Source organism: Caretta caretta, chromosome 1 (genome assembly GCF_965140235.1).
Source record: "Caretta caretta isolate rCarCar2 chromosome 1, rCarCar1.hap1, whole genome shotgun sequence".
NCBI lineage: Eukaryota > Metazoa > Chordata > Testudines > Cheloniidae > Caretta > Caretta caretta.
In genome coordinates this window covers 207,152,771-207,166,722 of record NC_134206.1, presented here as the reverse complement: position 1 = coordinate 207,166,722, position 13,952 = coordinate 207,152,771, and the positions used below count along the sequence as shown (strand labels likewise).

At 47.6% G+C, this 13,952-nt stretch overlaps 1 long non-coding RNA gene across 4 annotated transcripts in view; it reads left to right on the top strand.

Moving 5' to 3' along the window:
- Window positions 1-9: 9 nt before the first annotated feature.
- The window catches only part of LOC142069010 (uncharacterized), a 63,779-nt gene continuing 49,836 nt past the window's right edge, over window positions 10-13,952 (top strand). For 2 of the 4 annotated variants that reach the window (XR_012664820.1, XR_012664818.1), the window contains exon 1: window positions 14-325. This is a non-coding gene — a long non-coding RNA (uncharacterized LOC142069010). Of the gene's footprint in view, window positions 326-4,762; window positions 5,017-13,952 lie in introns of all 4 variants that reach the window. The other 2 variants (XR_012664819.1, XR_012664821.1) reach the window with 2 other exon arrangements.

Sequence of the window (13,952 nt, the reverse complement as noted above, 5' to 3'; positions counted from 1 at the left end):
GTACTGGCCGCGCCGGGCGGGGGAGGGCGCGCGGCGCGGCTCGTTGCTATGGTTACTAAGCGACGCCTGGCCTCGCGCTGGGCCGGGGTGGGGAGCGCGGCAGCAAACGCCCCAGCGTCCGGGACGGTCCCCGCCCTCCCCCTCGGCCGGCGGCCGGAGCGGGAGCAGCCGGGGGTTGGGAGAGCTGGGAGCCGCTCGTGCTTCGCCAGACCCCGCCCGTGTGTGACCGGGGCCAGTCACGAGGCCGCGGGCCCAGCGCCCCAAGGCCTGTGAGCCCCTCACCCGACAGGCCGGGAGGCGCTTCGAGCGCTGCTGGTGAAAGGGGGTAGGTGAGAGGCGGGTGTCACTGTTTCTTTGCCCTCTGGTTCCCGGGTCCTTAGGAGAAATCTCCGCCCTGGGCCCCGGCTCTTGCTCTGCGTTCACGGGGGCTGGGAGCTTCCTCTTTTTAAAAAAAAAAAGCGTGAGAGTCCCATGCAATTGTCTGTTTCCAGCGGCTGCATCTTGCATCCGATGAAGTGAGCTGTAGCTCACGAAAGCTCATGCTCAAATAAATTGGTTAGTCTCTAAGGTGCCCCAAGTCCTCCTCCTCTTTTTGCGGATACAGACTAACACGGCTGCTACTCTGAAACCTGGCTTAAAGAGAAATATTCCATAGCCGCGTCACACTCAGGTCCGGGATAAACTTGCGAGAGTTGGCAACCCCGGCCCGTGACGAACTCTGATGCAGAGCAGGTGACTTGAGCCAGGAAATAATGATCATTCCTGTCCCTTCCATCGTGTGCAGGGCTGTCCCTAGGCATAGGCAGACTACACCGCTGCATAGGGCACCATGACATGTGGGGCACCAAATTGCCTCAAACTTCATGGTGCCCTAGGCAGCTGCGTGCTGCATATGTGGCAGCACCAGCGGCCAGCCCTATCCCCCCGCTTGCCCCCCTGCGGGCTGCGCCCACAGCAAGGGACAGGGCCATCCCTATGGGGATGTGGGGCCCAGGACAACTTCCTCTGCCCCGCCTCTTACTCCTCCCCCCTGCCTCACCCCCGGCCCACCTCCATTCCACCTCTTCCCCCAGCGACCTCGCACTGCAGCGGCAGGAAGTGGAGCAACCCAGCCCCAGCCCGCTCCACTCCGCCAGCTCCCAGGGGGCAGTCCTTCCCCCTCCCGTAAACAATGCGGCTGGACCAGGGTGGGGGAAGCAGAGCGGGCTGGGGCCGGGTAGCTCCATTCCCACTGCTGGTGAGTGCGGGTGGGGTGGGCCCCCTCCCTCAAGCCCCATGGCTGGGGCGTGGGGAGCAGAGCAGGCTGGGGCCGAGTCATTCTGCTACTGGCGCTAGCCCTTCCCCTCCCCCCCGCTAATCCCCCCAGGCCGCTCTGGGCCTGTGGGGCCCCCCAAAGTGGCCCCCCACAGCTCCTGCCTCCCCAGCCCCACAGGCCTTGAGCACAGCCCAGACCTCCGGGGGGGGGGGGGGAGAGCAGGTGCTCAGGCTGCGTAGGGCACCATAATTGGTAGGGACAGCCCTGCTCCTGTGCATCACACCCTGGTCTCATGCAGGTTGTTGTGCTCAGGACCAAGAGGCAGCACACCAGCTTCTATTCTTGGCATCTTCCCATGAGAGTAAGCTGGAGCACATAACATTAACGGGAGAATTATTTCAGTGGGACTTCACCTAAGTAAGGGTTGCAAGACGGGTACCTGTGGCAAGTTGCTTTATGGTTCAGGTTCCCTATCTGTGAAATATGGGTTATTACAAGAGGGTTTGTGAGGTTAGTTAATAGTTGTAATAGTGGTAAATAGTATCACTGATGCGTTGACACACCATGATGATGCACTAAAGTGTTCACAAATAGCATTATGAGACACCCCCACCCTCTGGAATTCATTACCAGACATCCTTATAATATTGTCGTGAATAAGCAACAACCCACAGAGACTGCAGCTATATTCATTCTGAAGGATCTCAAAGCATTTTGAAATTTTAATTTGATTATAAATTACACTATAGTGCACACAGAATCACTTCACCCATCACTGAAACCTCTGGGGCAACACACTGCAGCTACTTAACAGATGGTAGCAACAGCACACAAGTGTTTATGACCAGGAAGTTAAGGAAAACACTGTATCTAATTGAAGCTACAAGGGGGATTTAAGCAGATAGCATATGCCATTTAAAAAAATGCTGTGGTATGCCATGCGTCCAAATACTGTAGTATCATTGTCAGCTTCAGTGTTTTGGAGCCTTATATCAGAATACTGTAATATTTTCTTGTACTGTTAAATACCAGAGATAGAATTCGGCCAGGATAAACACCGAAGTTAAGATCCCAACTCTTGTCAAAAATGTCAAAAGATCTTTATAATCAGTTTTACTTTTCATCCACAAGATGTAGACAGCATCTCCAGAGCCACTGCACCCCTTAAGTTAGTGATCTGCAGTAACACAGCACCACCTGCTGAATCCCCCAACTGTCTTGATAGTTTAGGAGGCTTTGTAGTAGTATCAGATCTAGCTCCATCCAACCATTTGCTTGAAGATGCTACATGTTGTATATCACAGTGTAGTGAGAATATACTGTATTCTGGTAATATGTAGCACAGAATCATAGAAATGTAGGGCTGGACTAGATGACTTTGAGAGGTCATCAGGTCTAGTTCCTTGTGCTGAGACAGGACCAAGTAAACCTAGACCATCCCTGACAGGTGTTTGTCTAACCTGTTCTTAAAAACCTCCCATGATGGGGATTCCACAGCCTTCCTTGAAAGCCTGTTCCAGCTCTTAATTATCTTTACAACTGGAAAATTTCTCCTAATATCTAATGTAAATCTCCCTTCCTGCAGATTAAACCCATTACTACTACTTCTGCCTTCAATGGACATGGAGAACAATTGATCACCATCCTGTTTGTAACAGCCCTAAACATATTTGAAGACTTTTATCAGATTCCCCCTCAGTCTTCTTTTCTCAAGACTAAACATGCCCAGTTTTTTTTAACTTTTCCTTATCGGTCAGGTTTTCTTAATCTTTCATCAGTTTTGTTGCTGTCTGCTGGACTCTCTTCAGTTTGTCCACATCTTTACTAAAATTTGGCGCCCAGAATTGGATACAATCCTCCAGCTGAGGCCTCATTAGTGCTGACCAGAGTAGGACAATTAACTCCTATGTCTTAACATACAACACTCTTGTTAATACAGCCAAGAATGATATTAGCCTTTTTTGCAACTGCCTCATATTGTTGGCTCATATTCAATTTTGATCCCCCAGATCCTTTTCAGCAGTACTACCATCTAGCGAACTTGCTCCCATTTTGTAGTAGTGCATTTGATTTTTTCTTCCTAGAGTGCAGTATTTTGCACTTGTCTTTCTTGATTTTAATCTTATTGATTTCAGACCAATTCTCTAATTTGTCAACATCGTTCAGAATTCTAATTTTATCCTCCAAAGTGCTTGCAACCCCTCCCAGCTTCATATCATCTGCATATTTTATAAGCATACTCTCCACTTTATTACCAAGTCATTAATGAAAATATTGACAAGTACTGGACCTAGGACTGACCCCTGTGGAGCCCCAGTAAATATGCCCTCCCAGTTTGACAGTGAACCATTGAAAACTACTCTTTGAGTACTGTCTTTCAACCAGTTTTGCACCCCTCTTATAGTAATTTCATCTAGACCGAATTTCCCTCATTTGCTTATGAGAGTGTCGTGGGACTGTCAGAAGCCTTACTGAAATAAAGTTATATCATATTTACTGCTTCTCCCCTATGCGCTATGCCAGTAACTCTGTCAGAGTTGACCCAGGGGAGGCCTGGAGACTGTTCGCATAACCAGTAGGGCTACCCTGTTGCTGGACTCTTTTTATATCCCAAAAGGGTGGACAGAAATACATGATGTGGCTGCAGAGCTGAGTTGTGAGAGGGGCAGACCATTGTGGATTTGGAGCAACTGTCAACGGTGCCAGGAAAGAGCCTGTTATGCCCTTGCTTGACCACCAGGGGGTGCCTGTCATAAGCAAATGTCCTTCACAGAGGGATGTGGATACTATACTCCTGCGGGAATTCTGCGCTACTGTGCAATGCAGAATTAATGTTTTCTGCAGAATTATTTTTTCCCGCAGAATTTGTGATTTCTGCCCGGCACTTCTGCCCATGCCTGGCACTCCCACTATCAGCACAGGGCTGACAGCAGGAGCTGTGATTATATTTTGTTAATTTTACAAATAAAATATGCAGAATTTTGCAGAATTTTAAAATATTGAGTGCAGAATTTTAAATATTTTGGCACAGAATTCCCCCAGGTGTAATAGTAGATGGGAACCACTATTTTGTACTACTTGGAGATTAGTGTTTGGATGTCAAATTATCCTGTACTGACATCAAATAATACTTTGCCTTTCACTAGCAACTTTGGTCTGAGGAACTCAAAGCACTTCAAACACTGGTGAATTTAGCCACAAGCCCCTGTTTGAGGTAGACAAGTGTTTTAACGGGGACAGAGTCATTAATCTGCCCTCTGGACCAGGAATCCCGAGAAGTGTGCTGCTTGCCTGAAGCTAGAATTCAAGCTGTGACTGAGAGTCTTCCGAGACTCCTCAAGCCCTCAGATGGCTACCCCTTCCTACTTATCCATGTGGGCACCAATGATACTTCTGAGAATGACCTTGAGCAGATCACTGCAGACTACGTGGCTCTGGGAAGAAGGTGGGATGGGGCAGAGTGCCCCTGCACTGGTACCACAGGGGTCAATCCTGCCTTTCTTGCAGAGGAAGCCACACCCCGAAAGCTCTGCTGGGCATGCTCCAACTGGAGAACAGGTATAAAAGCCTGCAGAACTGCTCAGTAGGAGCTGACCACTGGAGGTGAAGGAGGTATGCTGCCGGCTTCTGAGGAGAGACTGCCTGTACTCCCGGATCCAGTGGCCAGTCAAGCCGGGATGCACCCTGAAGCGCAGACAGAGGATGTCACAGGAGGAGGGCAGACTGGAGGACCCCGTGAATTGGAGGACCCAGTGGTTCTGGTAAGAAATGCCCCAGGGAAACTCTAGAGACAAACGGCGTTGGAGCCGCAAGGATGCTCGGCGTGTTGCAGGTGGATTCCCGCTGAGCTGGGGCAAGGGAAACCCCATCACTAGTGGGATCCTGTGAAGAGGGCAGGCTCGGGTCCCCCTACTAACCCCCCTGACACATGGGGCAAGTTATATGGACCCTGGCCTTTGGGCCACAGTGCCCTGCGACCCAGGGCAAGCTACATGGTCTCTGGCTGTTGGGCCATGCTGCTCGGATACTCGGGGCATATTATGTGGACTTGGGCCATTAGGGCCTACTACCCTGACCAAGGGATGAGTGCGGGGAGACCGGCCATTAGGCCACATCAGGATGCCCTTAAGGGGGTGGGCGTGAGAACTTGAGAGTGGCATGGTACCGAAACCCCACCCACCCCTGCCACAAAGGGCCACTGCGGTGCCAGACCCATCACAGAAGGATAAAAGAGTTTGGGGCACAAGTGCTATACTTGTTCATCCTCCCTGTTGAAGGAAAAGACCTAGGCAGGGACCATTGAATGGTGGAAGTAAATGCATGGGTATGCAGGTGATGTTGGCAAGAGGGCTTAGGCTTCTTTAGCCAGGCTTTTGACACAGTCCCATATGACATTCTGATAAGTAAGTTAGAGAAATGTGGGCTCAACAGAACTACCATTAAGTGGACACAGAATTGGTTAAAGAACCACAAACAAAGAATAACTATTAATGGAATGATGTCAGATTGGAGGGAAGTCTCAAGTGGGGTTCCACAGGGATCTGTTCTGGGTTTAACATCTTTATTAATGACCTGGATGTAGGAATAAAGAGTATACTGATCAAATTTTCAGATATGGACAACAAAATGAAATTCAACAAAGGGCTGGTCTACACTATGAGATTAAGTTGGATTTAGCTGCGTTAGGTCAATTTTATAAGCAATGCAGCTACACAACCAACCCCGTTCCGTCAAGCTAAAGGGCTCTTAAAATCAACTGCCGTACTACTCCCCGACGAGGAGAGTAGCACTAAAATCGACCTTCTTGGGTCGAATTTGGGGTAGAGCAGATGCAGCATTGGGCAATTTGACAGTATTGACCTCCGGGAGGTATCCCAGAGTGCTCCAGTGTGACCACTCTGGACAGTACTTTGAACTCTGATGCACGAGCCAGGTACACAGGAAAAGACAAATTTCCTGTTTGGTCAGCATGGCGAGCTCAGAAGCACAGGTGATCATGCAGTCTCAGAATCGCAAACGAGCTCCAGCATGGACCAAACGGGAAGCACTGGATCTGATTGCTGTGTGGGGAGAAGAATCTATTCAAGCAGGACTCCGATCAAAAAGAAGAAATGCTTATATATATATATGCCAAAATCGCACAGGGCATGGTGGAGAGAGGCTACACCAGGGACACACAGCAGTACTGTGTGAAAGTTAAGGAGCTCAGGCAAGCCTACTACAGGACAAAGCAGGCAAACGGTCATTCCAGGTCAGAGTCCCATACATGCTGCTTCTATGATCAGCTGCATGCCATTATAGGGGAGTACCCTACCAGTACCCCACCACTGTCTGTGGACACCTGCAAGGGGGGAGTCTCCCGCAACAGGGTTTTGTGGAGGAGGAGGAGGAGAATGTGCAGCAGGCAAGCGGAGACCCCGTTCTCCCCAGCATCCAGGACCTTTTCATCACCTGGAGCCAATACCCTCCCAAGGCGTATTGTTCCTGGACCCTGAAGGCGGAGAAGGCACCTCTGGTGAGTGCACATTTGTAACTACTCTACAGGGGTTAAAGCAATTGTGTTTAATGTTTGATTTGCCCTGAAGAATTGGGATATATTTGCGGCCAGTACAGCTACTGGAAAAGTCTGAAAACGTGTCTGGGGATGGAGCGGGAATCCTCCAGGGACATCTCCATGAAGCTCTGCTGGACACACTCTGAAAGCCTTTGCAGAAGGTTTTGGGGGACTGCCTTATTTCATCCTCCATGGTAGGACACTTTATCACACCAAGCCAGTAGCAAGTAGTCTGGAATCATTGCAGCACAAAGCATGGCAGCGAATGGTCCTGGGTTTTGGTCGCATTCATGCAACATTTGGTCTTTACCTTTCTGTGTCAGCCTCAGGAGAGTGATATCATTCATGGTCACCTGGTTGAAATACAGGAATTTTTGTAAGGGACCAGTAAAAGGACCTGGTTCATGCTGGGCTCTTTGCGTTTGGCTAAAAGGGATCACCCCAGAAAATAGCCATGCGGTGGGAGGAGGGATGCGTAGCACATCCACTCCAAAACCACAGCCCCTTCTTTTAAATGGCAAACCCAACCAGCATTGCTTGCTATGGGAAAGAAGGGTGCTGCAGTTTGAAACCATTCCCACATGTTATGAAGGCAGAAGAAGCCAACCCCACGTACCCTTTGGCTTACATGACTGCCTGGAAACCAAATTTTGTTGCCCAGCCGTGTGTGATGTGTCACCATACTGGCAGGCACTCAATATAAAAGGCAAAATGCGACCTTGTACCTAAAGCACGTGTGCTGTCTGCTATGAATTGCTTGATTCACTGTGAAAGAGTCTCCCTTTTGGTCTCTGAAATGTATCTCTTTTTAAATTTTACTCTCCCTCTTTATCCCCCCTGCAGGTGCAAATGTTTCTATGCTCCCACTATCAACTCTGTTCCTGAGGTTATCACAGATTAGAAGGCAAAAAAATGCACTCACGATGACATGTTTTCTGAGCTCATGCAGTCCTCCCGCACTGATAGGGCACAGCTGACTGCATGGAGGCATTCAGTGGCAGAGGCCAGGAAAGCATACAGTGAAGGTGTTGCAAAAAAAGCAAAAGTAATTTTCGGTTGCATTAACAGAGGAATAGCATGCAAGTCATGGGAGCTGATAGTACCATTCTTCTTGGTGCTAGTTAGTACTCCAGCTGAGACCTGTGTCCAATTTTGGTCACCAAGGTATAGAAATTACATAGAGAAACTGGAAAGGATCTAGAGGCCAATAACAAAAATGATCAAAGGGATGAAAAGCAAGCCATATGAGCAAAGGTTGAGGGGACATGGTATGTTTAGTTTGGAAAAGAGGAGATTAAGGGACGATAAGATACCAATCTTCAGACACTTGAAAGTCTGTCATAAAAGGATGGAGAAAATTTTGCCACAGAGGGCAAGACAAGAGGCAATGGGTTCTAACTACACCAAAGAAGATTTAGATTAAATCTCAGGAAAAAATTCCCAACTGTAAGAACAGTAGGACAATGGAACAGACTGCCTCGGGAGATTGTGGAAGCTTCTTCACTATAGGTTGTCAAAAGGAGGCTGGATAGCCATCCATCTTGGATGGTTTAGACACAACAAATGCTGCATCTTGGCAAGGGGTTAGACTAGATCAGTGTTTCTCAAACTTTCCAGACTACTGTACCCCTTTCAAGAGTCTGATTTGTCTTGCATACCCCCAAGTTTCACCTCACTTAAATTACAAAATCAGACACACAAATACAAAAGTGTCACAGCACACTATTACTGAAAAATTGCTGACTTTCTCATTTTTACCATATAATTATAAAATAAATTGATTGGAATATAAATATTGTACTTACATTTCAGTATATAGTATATAGAAAGCAGGATAAAAAAGTCATTATATGACATTTTAGTTTATACTGTACTGACTTCGCTAGTGCTTTTTATGTATCCTGTTGTAAAACTAGGCAAATATCTAGATGAGCTGATGTGCCCTCTGGAAGACCTCTGAGTTGAGAACCACTGGACTAGGTGACCCCTGTGGTCCCTTCTAACCCTATGATTTTCTGTCTTACAGATAGGGAAACAGAGGCATGGAGAAGTGAAATGAATTACCCAAGATCACACTAGAAATCAGTGGCAGAGCTCAGAATAGAACTCAGATAATTCTGTGCCTTATCGATAAATCCATCCTTCCTCTTACTATCAAACAATAGAGACAGTAGTTTATTGGTATTGTCATAATTTAAGAAACTCCAAATAATAGGCATGAAACAGCTGCTAATGCAGTTCGTAGATCTGTCTTAAGAATATAGGCCTGTCAGGGACCTCATAGGTCACTGAGTGCAGTTTCCTGCTATCACAGACAGTCCCAATATATAATCCTGTTAATAAATGTATCAAGCTCTGTGTTAAAACTAGTTAGGTTGTTTGCCCCACTTCTGCTATTGGCAGGCTGTTCCAGAACTCTCTCCTCTGGGGTTTAGAAACCTTCTAATTTCCAGGCTAAATTTATTCATGGCCAGTTTATACCCATCTGCTCTTGGGCCAACAGTACCATTTCCTTCAATTATATATAATTGTATTATAATACATTTACTTCAATTATATTAAAGGAAAACTTGGAGAGTAATTTAGGATATTTTTTACTTTCTCTCACAAACACACACACTTGTTGCCACCCCTCCCCACCCTCTCTGCTGTCTGCCTATTTACTTGCTGGTCTTTAGAGTGTGAGGTCTTCATTACATGGAATAATCCTTCTATGTTTTCAGAAAACACCTAGCACGCTGAATGCTACTGGAAACATAATCATACTGAGATTCAATGGGAGTTTAGAAACATACAGTAACAAAACAGGGAGGCTGGATGGCAAAGGGCATTGGGGAATGGAAGCCTTTTGCTTTTATATCATCTGCCAGATCCAACACAGGCTGGTAGAGATTGAATCCCATTCCCATCTGATGATAGTCATTTGTCGGCTGATAGTAAACAAATTCTCAATCTTCAGAGGCAGGTGTCCACCTCCAATCTGAAGTTAATTGGTTCCCTGGTTGATAGTCTGAGCAGAGGCCAAGGACTGAAGAAACTATGGGCTTGTCCACACAAGAGTTTTAAACCAGATCAAATCAAGTTAATCCTGTTTGAAAACGCTTGCATATACACATCACAATCCATCGCTGTTCACTCACTCCACATTTATTGCAAACTCTGGAGTACTCTTGCAAAGTGAACTAGGTTTGCTTCAAATCAAAGTAGTTTGGTCTATTGTTTGTGTGGGTGCAACTGCTGTGCACCACTTTTGCATGCTTCTAACAGCTATCCCACAGTTCTTTGCAGTTTGACACATCCCTACCCCCCTTTAAAAGCTTGCACAATGCTAGATTTTGCCCATTTGCTCCTGGATCCCAGTGTATCATTCTGATGATATGACCATGATAGCACTGCAGAAGTCCCACAGCATGCCTCATGCAGCTTTTTGGAGCCAGGCTGAAACCCTGGATCTCCTCACCATCTGGGAAGTGTCAGTTCAGGAAGCTCTCTCTGGCCAGCACCCATAATAAAGACCTTTCTGTGGACATGGCAAAGCTGATGTCCATGAGGAGTCACAACTGACACCAAGCAATGCTGAATAAAGGGCAAGTAGCACAGGAGAAAACACACTGCAGTGAGTGACAAAAGGAGGCAATACAGCAGAAGTCATGTGACCTGTCCATTTTTGATGAGCTCCCAGTGGTCAAACATCCCAAAGCTCTCCTTATAGCACCCCTACCTGAGCCATTTGTTGACCTTCACAATCTTGTCTTGCCTTTGCTCTTCTCCTGTAGGGACAGGTAGAATCCCACTGAAGATCACCTGAGCTTCCATTTCTTTAAGCATCTTCCCCTGCCTGGCATAGTGTCCCATGATACATTCCAGTGAGAATCTAGCTGTATCATTTATTCCCATGTGGAGGACAATCAGTGGATTCTTTCTAGCTCCCATTAGGATCCTCTACACCCTCAGGTCCACATCCCTATATCTTAACCCTGGCAGACAATATACCCTTCTGTTGTCTGGATCAGCTCTGGTAACAGACCTGTCTGTTCTCCTGACAGGGAGTCACCAATCAAGTAGACCTGCCTCTTCCTGTGTTGGTACAATTCCCCAGTCTTCCCCCTTCTGTTCTTTCTGGCTGGAAGTCCTCTTGTCTTTTGTTCACACTTGCAATCTTCTGTGAGTCATCCTCTATCCTCCTGGGTCCCCGAAATCAGGCTATCTCCATTGACTCTTTCCCTCTTCTTGTAGCACTGTCCGCTCTTCTCTTCATTCTTGCTCTCCCACCTTCAGGTAGTGCCTGCTGGGCCCCTTTTTCATTTTCCAACTCAGCAAACTTGTTCCTGAGCTCTTTCTCCTTCAGTAGCCAGTCTTTTCCTCTGCCTGGTGCTAGTAGTCACATGCTTCGCTGGTTACTTTCCTCATCCAGCAATCTCCCCTCACAATTCTCCAGTCCAGCTTGAGTTTTCCCTTCAGCCTCCTCTTGCCACTTTTTAGGTAACCACTCCAGGATAATGTACATGCCGCAGCTTTGACATCCAGCCATCTTCATTGTCTCTTCCATTCCTTGGGTCACTACCTCTGTAACTATCATCACCTTCCCTGTCAAGAAGAAAAACACATGCACACAGGCACCGACTTTCCAAAGTGCTGTGGGGTGCTCAACCCCCAGATCTGCCCAAGGCCCCGTCCCCGCTCCACCCCTTCCCCCAAGGCCCCACTCCGCCTCTTCCCACCCAGTTCTGCCCCCTCCCCTGAGCACACTGCGTCTTCGCTCCTCCCCAGAATAACTGGATGCACCAGTTATGAGGGAGAGTGGTCATTTTGGATGAGCTATTACCAGCAGGATAGTGAGTTTGTGTGTGTGTTTTTTGGAGGGGGGTGAGGGGGTGAGAGAACCTGGATTTGTGCAGGAAATGGCCCAACTTGATTATCATGCACATTGTGTAGAGAGTTGTGACTTTGGATGGGCTATTACCAGCAGGAGAGTGAATTTGTGTGTGGGGGGGTGGAGGGTGAGAAAACCTGGATTTGTGCTGGAAATGGCCCAACTTGATGATCACTTTAGATAAGCTATTACCAGCAGGACAGTGGGGTGGGAGGAGGTATTGTTTCATATTCTCTGTGTGTATATAAAGTCTGCTACAGTTTCCACGGTATGCATCCGATGAAGTGAGCTGTAGCTCACGAAAGCTCATGCTCAAATAAATTGGTTAGTCTCTAAGGTGCCACAAGTACTCCTTTTCTTCATGTGTGCAAAGCCATCAGTAATCTAAGCATTCCCCAGCTTTATGACCCAGTTGGGCAACACCTTATCAACAGCATGAGATCTCTCCATGCTGAATGGTTTGGCTACAAACCTGTAGCATTCTGGATTGGCTAGCTTCCACCAGGCAATGACAACCTATTTCTCCATGGATATGGGGCACCACATATTGGTACACTGCTGCTGCAGCCCCATAGTCAGTTTTGCACAGATCTCAAAAAAGATGGCTTTCCCCATCCTGAAGTTCTCTTTCCACTGTTTGGTCATCCCATGTCTACAGAGCAATTCTCTTCCACCAATCCACTCTGGTTTCCCAGACCCGTAAACAGCACTGAATATTGTGTAGCTCATCCGGGAACAGATCCTCTAATTTAAGCAGTCCAGCACTATCTTCTTTCTCCTCATCCTGCTGCCACAACTTCAGAATGTTCTGCTGCCAGAGGAGCTGCTGCAGCTGCTGTAGAATAGTTTAGTGCTCCAGCATCATCTGCTCAGTGGTGTAACGGACAAAGTCCAAATTCTGGATTAGTTTAGTTTTGAGTGCTGTTATACCCTCAAGCTGTTTTGAGACTCAAGCAGTCTCCATGTGTTCACGCTGGTCACCACAGCAGTGCGGACATAGGCGGCCGGTGACCCAGCCGTTCGGGGAGGCTAGCCCCCAGCCCCTCCCTTTGGGCCCAAGGCCCCACCCTTCCCCTTGTACCCAAGGCCCTCGCGCACAGGAGCCCAGAGCACACCCACCGCGGCCCCCGGCCCCAGTGCCAGGTGGCTGTGTGGGGAGGCCCCAGCCCAGGTGCTCCGGGCAGCGCGGCCCCAGCACCAGTCACCCTGAGTCCCTGCAGGAGACATGCCAACCAGCCCCAGCCAGCCTGGTCCAGCCAGGGCAGAGCACTGACCTGGGGGCGGGGCCACGCTAGACTGTTTGGGGAGGCACAGCCTCCCTCTGCCTATGATACCCGCCACCCATGCTGCGTGGAGCATTGTTGGGTTCATGTTGGCTGAGAGCAATTTGAAAATGCTGCTAGCCCGCCCACAGAGGAGGTATGGGGTTGAGACAGTGGAAACATGGGAGATATTTAAAAAACTTGAACCCACCTGGCTTTCTACAATTCACAGAGAAAACAATTGCAGGATGCACCGTGCTCAGTAGTGAAGCAAATGACCATGGGATATCCCCTAGAACGCGAAACCCTCAGTTTTGACACACGTCAAAAAACTTCAGATTAAACTACCCTTGCATGTACCCACTATGCCCTCAGTTCAGGAGATGTCCCTGCCAGGGCAGAGGTGAGACACACTGGTTTGACTATTGCTCTGTATGTTGTATGCATAGCCATGTGGTCTGAACTCAGCTGTAGTGGTATTTTTCACAGCAATGCATTTACAGGCATTGAATAAAAATATTCAAACTTTCATACAAAAAGAATATATAGCAGACACACTGCAAGTTGCTAAATTCCATTGACATTGATTTGCAATTTTAAATTCTCTTTGATTCCTTCTCCAAGGTTAATCCCCTGGCTAGGCTGCTTAGATATTCTGCCAGATAACCTTCAGAATTACCTCATCGTGAGTCACATCTCCAATAAACCATATTGACATGTTCACAAATCAGCATCCTCTGATAAATGAAAGGGAAAATCTTTTCATCTTAGGGGTTTTGGCTTCAGATAGAGTCATTCTTAAGAGCTTTTGTTTGATAGAGTTGCAAAAACTGAATGCAGATTGGCTTTCCCCTATTTGAATTAAACACAGTTGTAAACATCCATATATTTCTTTCATTAGGGATAAAAGGTAATAATGTCAATTTATACTAGCTGAGGTTTTGGCCTATGGATATAGGGCTATGATCTCATGTGGGGGGGCGGAGGGTGAGAAAACCTGGATTTGTG